Below are 16964 nucleotides of genomic sequence, written 5' to 3'. Positions count from 1 at the left end.
TGGGTGACCTTTCTTCTTTTTCAGTGGGGATCCACTTGTAGATTTTGTGGAGCATGTGGAGGGTGTTGAAGCAGGAGGAAGAGACAGTGTTGACCTGCTTAGTCATTTAGAGGGTGGAGTCGAGGATGAACCCTAGGTTGTGTGCGTGGTCGGTGGGTGTTGGAGCTGTTCCCAGTGCGGTCGGCCACCAGGAGCCGTCCCAGACTGAAGGGGTAGATCCGAGGATGAGGCCGTGCTGTGCCCTTTTTGCCTTTTTTGCCGTTGCCCACTTTTTCCTTCTGTACCCCTCGCCGTCCTTTGCTCCTTTTTCACGCCGCTGCGTCCCCTGCGGCCTGCCCCGCTCTCCCATTTGTCTGCTCCCCCCTCCCAGCTGCTCCTCCCTCCCACCTCCCCTTCTTATGGTGGCCGCGCACAGCGGGCATGCCAAAGACGCTCCTAAGGCAAGCCCATCTGCACCCGTTTGCACCTGGACTGCAACCGGACCGCGCCCAGCACCAGAACCTCTTGCCCTCGCCAACGCCATGGCACCCATCTCCGCTAGGACTCCAGCACTCAATGCCAGACAATCACGCACCAGCTGCCTAGCCACCCCAAAGCGCACCCAAGGACCCTTCTCCTGCCGGAACTGCAGCTTCTACCTCAGACACATTCTTCTCAACACCCGCTCCACCTACAAACACGCCGTTAAACTCCGGGACCTACTCAACTCAACCTCCCCAGACGTTGTCTTCCTGACGGAGACTTGGCTGAACTCCTCCTCGGCACCGGACATCCCAGAAGGCTACAAGATCACCCGCAGGGACCGCACCAATGGAGTAGGGGGAGGAATCGCCACTGTGCACAGGAACACTCTCAGAGTCTCGACCAACACCGATGACACCCTCAGCACCGCGGAACACCTGTACTTCCAGATCCACACCGACCCCAACACCACCCTCAGAGGTACCCTCATCTACAGATCCCCCGGACCCCGACCACAGTTCAGCGACTCAATCGCAGACTTCGTCAGCACACACGCCCTCGCCTCCACAGACTACATCCTCCTCAGAGACCTGAACTTCCACCTCGAGAACAACAACAACACCAACTCCACCACCCTGATCGACAATCTCGCCAACTTCGGACTCAGACAACTCGTCACAACACCCACACACTCTGCAGGTCAAACGCTTGACCCCATCTTCTCTGCAAGCCCCCACGTCTCCTTCAACCACTCCACCGAACTCCACTGGACCGACCATCGCTACATCCACTTCACCTTCTGGAAACCCACCACCACATCCAACAGATGCCTCGCCACTGCTGGAGCAAAGTCACCGAAGACCAACTAACCACCACCCTCGCCCAGAGACCACCCGCCAACCACACCGACCCCGCCACCGCCACCATCAACCTCAGACAGTGGAACAACGACTGCGCCAATACACACCATTTTTAATAATTTTTTGGGTGGGTGGGAATTGGGCATTTGGAAAAGTTGGGTTTTGTATAGTTTATTAAAGGCAATGGACTTTAGATTGGACATTGGTTCTTGGTTGGACTTTTCATGCCTCACACCTTGGTTGGGGTTAGGGAGAGGAGTGGGTCAGGTGTTGTGGGATTTTTACAATAGTTTATTTTTGTTAGGGGAATAGATTATCACCCTGTATTCCCAAAAGTCTTCCTAGAAAAATGATACCTCACTTGTGTGGGTTGGCCTAGTGCCCGTGACAAGAAACGGCACAAAACGCAACGTGGACATACGTTTCGCTGTGAAAAATGACCCTTTTTTGGCAAAGTGCCTAGCTGTAGTTTTTTAACCATAGCTCTACCGGCATCTAGAGAATCCTAGCAAACCTATACATTTTTGAAAACTAGACACACAGGGAAATCCAGGATGTGGTGACTTGACTGTCTCCCACCAGGTTCTGTTACCCAAAATCCATCGCAAACCTAAAACATTCCCCCCAAAAACACGTTTTCCCCACATTTCTGTGGTGGAAAGTTCTGGAATATGCGTGGATCCACACATTTACACACAGCCCGTGTTCCCCAAAGTCTTCCGAGAAAAATGGTACCTCACTTGTGTGGGTCGGCCGAGTGCCCGTGACAGGAAACGGCGCAAAATGCAACGTGGACACACCTCAATTTCGCAGTGAAAAATGACCCTTTTTTGGCAAAGTGTCTAGCTGTAGTATTTGAACCATAGCTCTGCCGGCACCTAGATAAACCTAGCAAACCTATACATTTTTGAAAACTAGACGACCAGGGTAATTCAGGATGGGGTGACTTGACTGCCTCCCACCAGGTTCTGCTACCCAGAATCCCTTGCAAACCTAAATATTAAAAAAAAAAAAAACAATGGGAGAGATAGGGAAGTACAGGAACACTCTCTTAATCCCCAATCATATATCAATAAACAAAAGAAGAGAGGTTAATGTCTCTTATAAGCCACTTAGATGGAGCCAACAGACTCAAGAAGTTCGCACCCTATTTGGGTTTGAAAAGAAAGCCCTCACACACCGACCTAGTCAGTGTCATGCTTCATCATCGGGCCCCAACGAAGAGACCTAATGCCCCTTCGGTGTGCTGCGACGCCAGGAGACTGCGGAGCTGGTATTGTGTGAAGGGTGTGTTGTGAAGATAAATTCAGCTTAAAAGTGTCTAATGGGTATCTAAAAAAAGTTTATTAATGATCCCTAGGACACAAATAAAAGGGTTCTATGTGTCTGAATTGTAAAGCCAAAGGTAATGGATGGTTTAATTCAGATTTAACTATGTCAACATGTTTCAGCCTTAGTGTTGGTTTTATTTTACCTAGGCATTCGTCAGGACAATGATAAACCCCGGCGGTATGGACTCTCTAATCGTCCACCCTGACCTGGGGGCGTGAAAGTGAAAAAATAATAAAAAAGTGTTTAAAGTGCATCAAAAATGGAAGAGCAAAATGCTCATTCCGAAAAATCACTCCTAGTTCTGGAGTGTCTCGGCACTTTAAAGATTGGCGCTATCTGCACCATGGGTCTCAGGACGAGTCCAGCTCGTCATGGGCATACAAGGGGTTAAAGCTAGTAGAGAAAATTAAAAAATAGCTGTAGGGGTCAAATATAAAAGCAAACATAATAAACAACAACACACACAGTGGTAAAATGATATTGAAGAGAAAAAATTATTTAAAGTTACCATGTTATTGTCAAATTGGAGATGCATCAAGGCATTCCTCTTGTTCCTTGCTTCCATAGACGCTCCGTCCGTCAAACTAGGGTGCCACTGCCTGCCTGGGGGACGCAGATAGGTAAGTTAAGTGTGAGTTGTTTTTCCCATTATAGCACAGGGTAAAGGTTGGCCTGAAAGAGTAAATGGAAAAAGAAAAAGGATATTGAAAAATCAATGAGAAAACTAAAGTTAAAAATGAGTAAATTACTGAGGAGTGCAAGGCTAAATCATGTCTACTTTGTTTCCAGCATTAACCTACAACAACAACAGGAGAGAGCAGGCCTGCTGTGCCCACCCAACCTCCACTTAGCTTTAATTTTTTTGAGACAGACAGAGCACACATATACAGCAACATAGCATTTTCCAAATTAAGAAACTTAATCAATGCACCGCTGTAAGTCATACCACTACGGTCACCTCCACCACAACACAGACATGTAGGTCTGCTGTGGTTGTTTTTATTTACCTTTTAGGCCACTTCATTAAACGCCCCGAGTTATGACCCTTACCTGTTGACCACCAACTCTGATTGAGCTACCCTCAGGGGTACATTTGTTCTGTAATCTGTGAATTATTATTTTTTCTTTCTCATACATGTTACATGCTGGGGACATTGCATTGCTTTTTTGTCATTCCTCTCATACATTTTGTAAAGCATTCTGTTATCCTGTGGGATCTTGTTCGCTGTATATAAAACTTTATAAATAAATAAATAATGAATAATTCCATCAATGATCTCCGATCCTACTGACTGACAGCAACAAGTACAGTATGGTTGTCATCATGGAGGTGTCCGCTCTGTAGTGTACTGAGTGAGTCTAATTCTAACTATATTAAAAAATGCATGCATCATCTTGCAATAGAAGTACAATCTTTTTATTAAAACACAATAAGAAGGGAAACATTGACCTGAGTCACTTTTTTGTGTGTAGATTAAATACTACTACACTTCATGAGCAACAACAACACAAAGATCAATCACTCAGAGTCAGTGTCCAATGCATGCCATCATCATTACCTGTCCTTAAGGGGCAGTCCCTCTTGGCTCGAAAATTAGGACAGCTATAGTCATGTTCTTTCTTTGGAGGGACTTGAGGCAGGCACACTTTTCTTGTACTACTATTCTCCATCCAATGTCTGGCTTGAGGTAAATGCATTTAGGGCGAGTCAGGATGGAGCAGGACTCAGAGGAGTGGACTTAATTCTTTAATGACTGCACACAGTTGCAACTCCAATACGGCAATAAAAGAGTAAGACGGTGGTGATGGATCTGTTGTGGTTCGAACTAGAAAGACAACGGTACATACAAATATAAGGAAGAAACTAAAGAAGGTAACACATTGAAAGCCTTGTTGTCAGGGAAGTAGAGCTTGTACTCAAACTCTGGTGGTTCACTAGTAGGTCATCTAACACACTACTTCCATGACCTAAGTTGCTGGCATTATCTTCCTGCTGTGCCACTTCCGGTATGATGTAATGCAGCGGAAAAATTTTGATCATGGTTAACCTCTCCATGTTTTAGAGTGAGAGACCGGTCCTTTTCACTGTTACAATGGCACCGGCAGCACTGAAAACATGCTCAGAAGAGACACTTTTGACCGGGCAAGCCAGATAGTTTATTGCTAGCCTGCAGAATACTGGCCATTGCCCCCTTTTCCCATACTAATACAGCAATGGGTTTTGATCAATGTAGACCTCTGTTGGGTCATCCATATATGCCTGGACCATCCCCTCAATGCTCAGGGGTGCTCCGCTTTGCTTGACCTCTTTTGCCTTTGCATCAGTACTCGACCTAACAAGCCCTTGCCGTACATACCCTTCCTGTGCTGATTGTACTCGGGTGGATGATCCTGTTCTTGCTGTTGTTGATGTTCTTGGAGCTATTGGTGGTTTTGACTGCTGTGAGCCAAGTGTACTGCCTTCAGGCTCTGAAGTTCAACTTGACACCGTGTGCCCTGCAGTACTTGTTGTGGGCTGGAGCTGCAGGCCTCTAATTCCCAGCAGTTCTTTTTCTAAGCAACTGGCTTCGGCAGCTATTCAAGTGTTGTACTTGGCAACATCTACCACTGAAAAAAGAGTCAATGTGTTAGTGTTCAGTACTGCTTTGTACCGTGGATCCAGAAAAGACATGCTGATCTCGGACACTGCTTTTCGCACAGATAAAGGCCTGATAGTGAATGACATGATATTCTTCACCAGAAGAACAGCGAAATGGCGCAATGCCAACACAAATATACTGAGCATAAAATCCATCACTAACATCCCACATGGCACAAAAATTATGACCTCGGCGTCCCCAAGATACAAAGCCGACCTTTGCTTAACTATCTTCAAGAACGGAATAGTGATAATACAAGCCTCTAACTACAAATTGGAAAAATTTGACAATGTATTCCCAACCCTAAAAAGATGGGTAGAGAACTCAAGCTTCCAACAATACCAGAGGCCACAAGGAATAACTCCAAATTCATCTGCCACTACCGCCACTATCACCATACTATCTAGAGGCTCTCAGGAACCTGAACACTCAAGGCAACAAAGAGACAAAACCGGTACTGGAGACTCAGCGTCTGAATGTGATAGAGAGAGAACCTCACCCTCACAACAGGCAAATAATGACTCAGAGCTTTGTCAGAGGGAAACATCGGCATCAGACAATATAATAACCAGAGAACCTCAGGAACCACTGCATTCAATGCATCTAGGAGACACAATCGATATAGGAGGCCCAATGTATGGGAATGATCTAGAGAGAACAGAAGGGTCTACACGCAATGTGAATACCATCACAGAACCTTATCAGAGGGAAGAATTACCGCCCCCCCCATTGAAGCTACAATGCTAACGGACAGAACAAACAATGAAAAACTAAGAAAAAAGGATACAGAAAAGACTACCTTGTCCACACTTCAAAATACTTCATCTCAAAGATCACTAAGATTCACTCAAGCCTCACAGCCTACTGACATGAAACAAGGTACAGATTCCTCAGATATCACATCCAACAAAGTATTGACTGATCGTATAGACAACCGATCTAATGACAGAGAGAAGAAGACCATGACGAAGAGTTCAAGTTGGAAATACGTGACCAAGAAACGTGAATTCCGAAATAAGAGGACGAGCAACCCCAATAGGATTCCCCAGACCAAATATGTGAGCAAGAAACGTGAATTCCGAATTAAGAGGATGAGTAACCCCAATAGGATTCCCCAGACCTTGAGGAAAATGATAGAGCTCTAAACGCAAATTATATACGTGTCGCTTGACTTATTAAGCACCCTTCAGGCGGTAGACAAACTTTGGGATATCACAGAGAACACTCATAACAAAGTTGAACAAATCTGTGAACTACTATATAAATCTAAAAAAAAGAACAATAACATGGCAATGCCGTTAGCATATAGACAAAATCGACCGAAGAGAATTCAGAAATATTTAACGGGAGAAGAAATCCTATCCTTACTTCGGGAATATGAGCCTTCGGCCAACACTAGGGAGGAAAAAATTAAAACAGTACTGATAGATGTCAACAGAATATCTAAACAGATTAAAAGGAAACCTAACCTTAACAATCGTCATCGAGTCCAACTAATCAACGACTCGCAAAATCAGAACACAAACATAACAGCGAAAACACTAAAATGTCTACTGCTCAACTGTTGGTCAGCAGTTAAACATGCGTCTGACATAGCCGATCTCATCATTAACCAGGTAATAGATGTAACAATCCCTATAGAAACATGGCTATCAGAATCCTCGTCCCCGGTTATGGATCTACTGGTTCCCCCTCATTACAATATTGTGAGACTTGATAGGCTAAAAAAGACAGGAGGTGGTATAGCTAGCATTCACCGATCAGACTTGGAAGTTAGCCAAATACAATCCAAACCTCTAGATTCTTGTGAATACCTAGGTATCAGTATAAGATCGACCAACAATCAAAGATGCGACCTGCGTGCCTTTTATTACCCACCAGATAATAATAATATGACCTTCATAGACCAATTAATGGAGATCATCACGGCTAACTCTAACACTGAAATAAATAACATATCTAGGAGACTTTAATCTACATTGGAATGACAACAACGACAAACAGGTCAACGCTCTTAAAGACTTTCTATCAGAACTAAATCTCTCACAAGCATGCATACAACCAACTCACTCGAAAGGATCTACATTGGACTGGGTAATCTAAAAAAAAAGAATACGTCAGTCCTCTCAATAGAGCTGTGTGACTGGTCAGATCATCATGCCATAACCTTCCTGATACCCACATGGAGGAAGATGAAGACAACACAACCTATAAAAAGCACAAGATGGATGCGAGATTCCAGAGATGCAAATACGGAACTACTAATTGAAACATGCGAGAAAGACCTAAACCTACCTCAAAACCTGCAGAATGTGAATGATCTAACTAATCACTACTCTACGACAGTAACAAAAATAGTCACCGACATCATGCCATTAAAACTGAAAAGAGATACAGAGAAAGTTAAAAACTCATGTTTCAATGGGACACTGAATGAAGACAGGCGTAAATGGAGATTGGCAGAAAGAAAATGGAGACAACACCCAACATCCCCGGAACTGAAATCACTCAGAAAAATCAGAAATTAATACTATAAAAAGATCCTTAACTCCAAGAAGGAATTTATTAGATCTGAATTAGACAATGCCAAAAACAGACCAAGGAAATTATTCGAGATCATAAAACAACAATCAAATAAGCTGGCCAAATCTGCCCAAGAAATCACAAAAACGCAATTAAGCTGCGAAGAATTTTCAAACTTTTTCACCGACAAAGCAAACACGCTGGAAAAAGAACTCAAGAATGCAGCAGACAACCTGGAACTCCATACACCATCATTGGACATTACCACAGTGAAAACGATGGACAATTTGATAAAAAATAAGGCACAATGGGACACGTTCAAAATATTGGATCAGAATAGCATTGCCAAAACGCTATCAGACATCAAACCCAATAATCACTACAATGACCCACTACCTGTAAAATGCCTGAAAGAAATCTGCCACACGGTGATTCCAATTTGGACAGAAATCATAAACGCCTCCCTATCCCAGGGGAGCCTTTCAGAATGTCTATAAACAGGTCAAGTAGTACCGATCATCAAAAAACCTACGGCAAACCCAGCAGATCCAAATAACTACCGGCCAGTAACGAACATTCCTCTTCTTGCCAAACCAATTGAGAAATGTGTGCAAAATCAACTGAGCCAATACATTGACAATTTCTCACTATTGGATCAATGCCAATCGGGAATTAGAACAGGACACAGCACGGAAACGTCGATTTTACACATAGTTGATGATGCACTTCAGGCATTAGATCACAATCGGTCTTGTCTACTTATCCTACTTGACCTGTCATCTGCATTTGACACGGTGAATCATGTAAAACTACTGAACAGACTTCGTGAAAGGATAGGAATATCTGGCAGGGTGCTGAGTTGGTTTGAATCCTTCCTACAAAATAGAACCCAAAGATTTCTGGTCAATCACACTCTGTCACCCTCAAGCCCTAACGCAATTGGAGTTCCACAAGGATCTACATTATCTCCCTCACTGTTTAACCTGTATATCGAACCATTAACAGAGATTCTCCGAAACTTCAAAATATCCTACCACATGTATGCGGATGACACGCAGATATACATTAAGATCACATCCCTGGAAGACATCAACGTAATGAACGAGACCCTAAAAATGACTCTAAAATGGTTAACTATTAATCATTTGAAGCTAAACTCACGTAAAACAGAATTATTACTTATCTCGCCCCAAAAGAATCAATCAGAAGTGAAGGAATGATCCAAATTGATCACGGCACTAAATTGCACCCCCACCCTAGTGGACTCAGCGAAATCACTAGGAATCACATTGGATGAAAACCTCGACATGAAAGCCCATATCAAAGCAATGGCAAAAAGCGCCCGTTTTCATCTGAACTACTTAAGAAAAATTAAACCATACTTAACTGACGCGGACTTAAAACAAGCTGTGCAATCACTGATCATTTCAAGGATTGAATATGGAAGCACTTCATTGGCAGGACTACCAAAAATATCCACTGCACCATTAAAAGCGTGCCTCAATGCAGCAGCAAGACTTATCTCAGGATCGAGGAAATTTGACCATATCTCCCCTCATCTGAAAGCGATAAACTTGCTACCGTACAAAGCCAGGATACAACTAAAGATGGTGTGTATCCCCCACAAAGCACTTCATTATAATACACCCAGATACCTTGCTCAAAAAGTTGAAATATCTGGAGGAAGCAGACCAGCTAGGAGTGCGAAGGAACTGGTGCTGAGACCACCCATCTTCAGAAAGAAAGAAACCTATGACAGAGCATTCTCAGGAGCAGCCCCTAGAATCTGGAACTCACTTCCCCCGAATATCAGAAAAATTCCAAACTCAGCAATTTTTAAGAGAGAAACCAAGACATTTCTAATGAGTAAGTTCCTTCCCTTCTCTAGGCGCTATCTCTTCAACTTAGAGACTTCCAAGATGTTCCATTGACTAGAGAATATAGAAGACAAGGAAAAGACACTTAAACAATCATATAGAGGAAGACTTTATACGCCTCTCATAACTATTATCTAACCTACCTCAGAACTTGATTTTATTCTTTATAACCTGTAATCCTAGTAAACCATCATGATAGTATACCTAACTAAAACTGTATAAAGTAATCTCACTCTTGTAATGTGAAGCGCTCTGATACCCAAGGGTCTTGTTCGCGCTATAGAAAACTGTATAATAAATCAATAAATCAATAAATAAATGGCAAGGTTAGATGGCACAATGCCTCTTTGCACCCTTGTATTTTCAGATAAATGAAGGGTTAAGCTCTCTACCAACTCATATGCTTCTTTTTTTCCTCCACACCTGCATTCATTCAAGACAGCCCCTTCAGCTATTCCTGTTGCATTTGCAACAATGGGATACCTTGGCCCATAGCACAGTCCTCTTTGTTGCCTTCTCGTGTGAAGAGCTTGAAAAGAAGCAGCATCTCTGTCAGGCACTTACCTAGGCCCATTGGTCCATCTCAATGGTCACGCCTCTCACAGTAGCATCCCCACTTTGCACAGTATATTTATTTATTGGTCTGTACTCCTCAAACAGATGTTCAAGCATGTAATAAGTTGAGTTCCGACGTGTTGGCACCTCCTAGATGAGTGCTTAAACTGGCACTCTATGCTCACGTTAAATGATCCTCAGCTGCTTCCGGGCTTTAAAAGAATGGCTGAAATGTCTTTTTGTCTTCTTTTTTCAGAAAGTCTTGAATAATGATGTTAATACAGTACACCAAACACAGGACCCTGAAATAGCTACCATCTGACATGACCTTAACTATATTACTGCCATTGTCCGTGGCAACAATACCAATGTTAAGCCCTCTTGGGTGCAGCCATTCAAAGACCTTGCTGTTAAACTCTTCCAAAATGTTTGCAGCTGTATGAGATTTCTCCACGGTGAACATGGCAACAGTTGCATGTTTCAGAGTAGCATTAAAAATCTCAGCAGTGTCAACACCTGCATATATCTTTTCTCTAACCCCCACAAAAGAGATCCAGTGTGCAGTGATGCACCTGTAATCAGTGGCTTGGCAACTGGTCCACATGTCTGTTGTCAGGTGGATACTGTGAACATCACTCTGCTGAAAAGCTTGTCCAAGCAATTCCAACACGTCGTGATGTAGTGCTGGAACAGCAACCTTCCATTTTTTGCAGATGGTTGTTAAAAATTCAAGAAAACCCAGCCCTTCCACAAAAGAAAAAGGGAGAAGGTCCAGCACTAACATTTTGGCCAGCTTCGCATTGTACAAACGTGCCATTGGGTGATTGCATTCGTACTGACCCTTCGACCTAAACATGCTGACAATGGTAGCCTGGATTTTTTTTTCTGGTGCCACTGATGCAGGTGACATCTTCCTGATGCCAGATGTTGTTAAGCTCAACACACGTGTCCTAGCTGTACTCTCTTGCCTGGGACCCCTTGGTGTCTCAACATGACTCTTACTCTTGTGCCACTGCGATGCTGCTGATGCAGATCTTGCCAGTACCACTGCCTTGACGGGGGACAGGGCTACTTTGTGTACCAGAGAAAATGTCTCTCTCTTCTCTTTCCACCGTAATCGGATCTTTTACTCCTACATCCCAACCAACAACAATGTGTACAGTTTTATGGCCTCTAAGGTGCTTCTCCCACTGGATCAAGTGGTGTTTTTTCAGATGGGTTTTTTGGCCTCTGGCACCATAGTTTGTAACAAGCTTACCCTGACTAACAGTGTGTCCACAAATGGAGCATATCTCAATGTTCACCTCCTTGCTGCTAACCGAAAAGAAGTCCCAGACTTTTAATGACTGATGAACTGGTAGGTGGGCATGGAGTTTGACTCTATGCAGTACCTACTTCTACTGCGTTGGTTGTGCTGGATGTAGGTCACTGCTGGACCTTTGCAAATGCAAATATGGAAGCTGGAGGTGGTGTTATCTCTGTTGATGGTGTCTGTGCCACATCCCTTACAGCAATTTGAGATGGGGTAATGTCGGTCTCCACTGGAGCCAATGTCCATGATTACTGGCTCTTCATCAACATCATCCTCCTCTTCTACATCGTCCTCCATAACTCTAAGGCTTTCTGGAACCTTCCTTTTACCTAGCCTTCTCTCTTGGCTTGTCTCACTCTCAGACTGAGGTGGCTTCCAAGTGGCGTCTAGAGCATCAGAAGGGGGGCTTGCAGAGGAACTTGTTGAACTAACCCTCCTGTTCCTTGCTGGGGATCTGGAAGACAATGGATCTTCTCAAAGAGTGGCTTGCTCTTCCTCTGCAGGAAGCTCGATTTCCTGAAATGCCCCTACTTCGTGAGGAAAAACTACTATTGTGGGTGGTGGTTTTGGCTGTTGCTGTCCACTTATCTGAGTTTTCCGCGTTGATTGGTTATACTTTGAGATAACGATGAGTCAATTTTAACATCACTGCTTGTTGGCATTATCATGATTAAACTGGCTGCCTCTGCGACAGACATGGGCTTGGGCCTAGTTTTTTGTGGGGTGGGGCCATTAATGCGGGGGTGCTGCTCCCAGCTTGCTCCCGGACACCGCTGCTGCAGGCTTTTTGTTTTCCCAAAAAAGATCTTGGGCTGCACACCAGTCTTAGTAGGTGGCAGTTCCTTCTTCTCACTGGCAATTTTCTTGGTACTGGAGGGCCTGGTACCTTTCATTGAGGCCATCTTCTTCAGATATGAGCAGCACACTGTGGCACAAGTTGAAGAGATGTCTGTGGTTAAACGTCACATGATGTCGTGCACAGCAGGACTTCTGTCTGGCAGTACAATGGGTGATCATAGATGATGGTTCATCTTCCTCTTTTGAGCACCTACAAGCAAAGAGCAAGAAGAACATCAGTGAAATTAGACATTTATTGTCATGCTTCAATTACTACTAGTAAAAATAAACAAATATAATATATAACTTAGTGTGTGTTCACACTTGTTACTGCTGTTATTATTAATATTGCTAAATTTTATTAACTGAGAGTCAGTTATTAAAAAAACATAACAGTGTAGCCATTTGTGAGACTTTGACAGCAAGGTCTTTCATGCTGTACTGTGTATACTCGGGAAGGATAGGAAAGAAGAAGAACAATAACAAAAATACAAATGTAATGGATGGAACCTGTTTGGCATTGTGCATCTTGTGGGATGCAGCATTCAGGGAGCTGCAGCTGCCAATGGGGATAGAACAAGTAAGTTAGGAGGGAAAAGGGAAAGACATGCAGGCCTATGGGCTGGCAAAATCAGCACACTACCTACCACCACACAATGGCCACCAGTCACATTGTCACTCACAACAAGCAGGAGACCTGGAAAACAATTAACTTAAGCAAGACTATATTGCCAGACACAGGAGGCATGCTAAACAATACAGCTTTAATCCAACAATGCAAAAACGAAAACCCACAGGACTAAAAAAGGTTTGCAAGTTACACAAGTTACACAACAACCACACCACACCCATCCAGCAAAGGCATTTAACACACATGAAAAAAGTGAAATACCCCCCCCCCCAAAAAAAAAATTGCAATTCAATCCAATGCCATCTATGCCCTAAATGATTTTTAAATTCAACAGACACAACAGAAACATTTGCTTCATGCACCAATGAGTAGCTCTGAGCCTACCGGTTGGAAACCCCATTGGCAGACTAGGCCACATAGCGAATCAATCCAAATCAATAATATTGCAAATATTAGAAAATGTAGCAAACTGTGATGCATTTTTGCTGCGTAAAAGAAGAAAAAATTGCATGCAAACCAACAACAAGGCTTGGGCACACAAAGAAGGCTTTCAGGCCTAATGCAGAAGCACACTGGCTGCCTTCACAAAATGACCACCAGCAAAATGGCCAGACCACAACAACAGGAAAGGGAAGACAGACAATGCAGGCCTATGGCAAAAGCACACTGGCTGCCTTCACAAAATGGCTGCCTGCCACATTGCCAGGCCACAACAATAAGAAGAAGCAAGATAAGAGGAACAAAGGAAAGACATGCAGCCCTATGTCAAAAGCAGCACACTAAGTACCGCCACAAAATGGCCACCAGCCACATGGTCACTCACAACAAACAGGAGGTCTGGAAAACAATGAAATCAAGCAGGCCCCATATGGCCAGGCAAACGAGGCATGCTAAGCAACACAGCTTTATTGCAAAAATGAAAAAACGAAAATCCACAGGGCTAAAAAAGTTTTGCAAGTTACACAACAACTACACCACACCCATCCAACAAAGGCATTTATTGAACACACATGAAAAAAGTGAAATACCCCCAAAAACACACATTCTGCTCTTCAATCCAATACCACCCAGTCGCTAACTGATGTTTAAATTCAACAGACACCACATAAACAGTTGTTTCATGCACCTATTAGTAGCTCTGGGCCTACTGGCTGAAAGGCCTATAGTATTGGCAGACTACTGGGCTAGTGAAATAAATAAATATTGCAAATTAATTAATTTAAAAAGTTGGAGAAACTGTAGTGAACTGTGTAACAAGTTTACTTTTATATAGATGAAGAATTTCTTACAAAGAAACAACTAGGCTCCTACTGAACTACAGGCCCAGATCTCTGTACTGGGGTGAATGTGTGACATTGTTCTGCATTCTGTCCATCAATTGTTCTTTTTGCATTTGTCAACCCGAGTGGGACGGGTATACCAAGATTTGGGTCCTGTGTTCTCCATGCCTCTGGAGTCAAGCTATCCTGGCTGATGAGGGCTGAAAGCCTGATACCGGTACTAGAATGCTTGTTTCCAGTCCAGGGAGGACCTGGCCTGCCATGTTCGGGTTGGACTGTTCCCATTAGGTCAAGACTGATTTGCATATGGCTGGGTCCAAACCTGAATGGCATGGTGAGCAAAAAAACGATGGATTTAGGCCCAGATCTCTGTACTGGGGTGAATGTATGACATTGTTCTGCATTCTGTTCATCAATTATTCTTTTCGCACCTACTGAACTACAGACCACCCACCACAATACAATTTAAATAACGATGAAAAGCACAAAACAATTTGGTGCAATGCCCCAATCAAACAACAGATATGAATGTGGGGAGCGCAGAAACTACGCTCCACTCCCTGGTGCACTGCAAAATCTGGATAAACTATCCAACACAATCTTTATAGCGTTCCACATTTCTCCAAGTTAATCCAATAATAGACAGTCTTTTCAAAATTTTTCATTTTCGCCACATCCATAGCATAATGTATTCTGGAGGCTTTTCATATTTGCGTGTGCCCATCCGGACTTCTTCATAAATATGATCCAAAACGACAACAAGTAGTTTTAAGCAGCATCTTTTTATTTCAAACCCAATGCATTTCGGGCTGTAGCATCAGCCCTTCGTCAGGGGTCACTACAAAATCAATTACAGAAAACAATCGTCATTACCAAATGAATAGCGTTTTTCACAGCATGTGCAAGAATCTACATTTACACTTAACAGAAATTCCACTCCGTTTTCAGAATTAAAAAATACTAAAATAATGACTCATTTTCATGAATCCACCAAGCAGGCTCTATAACGTAACATTATCCAATAAACGCGGATATTACTCATTGTCCCCAGCAGTTTTATGCTCGAACCCTCTACTCAAGTGAAGCATGCTTGACATTCATTATAGCGTTTTTTACTGAATCACTTTCATTTCAACAAATTCGAGCAATTAGCAAGTGTTAAACTCCTAATCCAGCGCAGTTCAAATCCTCTTTGTGCTTTCCTATTTCACAAATTCCCCCTCCCTTTCAGTGCGTGCAAAAGCTACACAAGCTTTTATGTCATTTGCCTGAGCCATATTTTTCATTGCGCGAACACGACTGCATTCAGAATGATTAAACTTGCCGCTTTACCTGCTAACTCATTTTCATACGGTCGCTCAGCAAGTGCTTCCTGCAACCGTCAGATTCTCATGTGTTTGGCCACGTTTCCAAACTCCATTATGATTCCAAATGCTCCACCCCTCGTTGACGGACCACCTGATCAACTAAAACTACTAATACTTCCTTATGGACTACATAACCCGGCCTGCACTAGCTTGTGAACGGAAACAGCCGTCTTCAATATAAAAACATCATTAGTGTAAAACACATTGTAAATATGAAAAACATCTTTATCATTTTTATTTATTATTTGCTTTCTGAACGTCATTCTTAACTTGATTGCTGCCCTGAACTTTGCGTGTTCCCAGATGTGGGGTATTCAATTTTTTTTCACTCTTTATTCAGTAGTATCACGGGTGCAGAACCAACAGTGTGGGCTATTATAATTAAATCATGAAAGAAGTGGTATGCACACCTTATTTTTAAAGGGTTAATTTCAAAGTCAACATTATTATTCGGCAAAACGCGTGCGTCCCAGTGATATGCAAGCCCTAGCAATATAGTAGATATGAATGTGGGGAGCGCAGAAACTACGCTCCACTCCCTGGTGCACTGCAAAATCTGGATAAACTATCCAACACAATCTTTATAGCGTTCCACATTTCTCCAAGTTAATCCAATAATAGACAGTCTTTTCAAAATTTTTCATTTTCGCCACATCCATAGCATAATGTATTCTGGAGGCTTTTCATATTTGCGTGTGCCCATCCGGACTTCTTCATAAATATGATCCAAAACGACAACAAGTAGTTTTAAGCAGCATCTTTTTATTTCAAACCCAATGCATTTCGGGCTGTAGCATCAGCCCTTCGTCAGGGGTCACTACAAAATCAATTACAGAAAACAATCGTCATTACCAAATGAATAGCGTTTTTCACAGCATGTGCAAGAATCTACATTTACACTTAACAGAAATTCCACTCCGTTTTCAGAATTAAAAAATACTAAAATAATGACTCATTTTCATGAATCCACCAAGCAGGCTCTATAACGTAACATTATCCAATAAACGCGGATATTACTCATTGTCCCCAGCAGTTTTATGCTCGAACCCTCTACTCAAGTGAAGCATGCTTGACATTCATTATAGCGTTTTTTACTGAATCACTTTCATTTCAACAAATTCGAGCAATTAGCAAGTGTTAAACTCCTAATCCAGCGCAGTTCAAATCCTCTTTGTGCTTTCCTATTTCACAAATTCCCCCTCCCTTTCAGTGCGTGCAAAAGCTACACAAGCTTTTATGTCATTTGCCTGAGCCATATTTTTCATTGCGCGAACACGACTGCATTCAGA

This window comes from Lissotriton vulgaris, chromosome 4_1, assembly GCF_964263255.1.
Source record: "Lissotriton vulgaris chromosome 4_1, aLisVul1.2, whole genome shotgun sequence".
NCBI classification, from domain to species: Eukaryota; Metazoa; Chordata; class Amphibia; order Caudata; family Salamandridae; genus Lissotriton; species Lissotriton vulgaris.
This window is presented reverse-complemented; position numbering follows the sequence as displayed.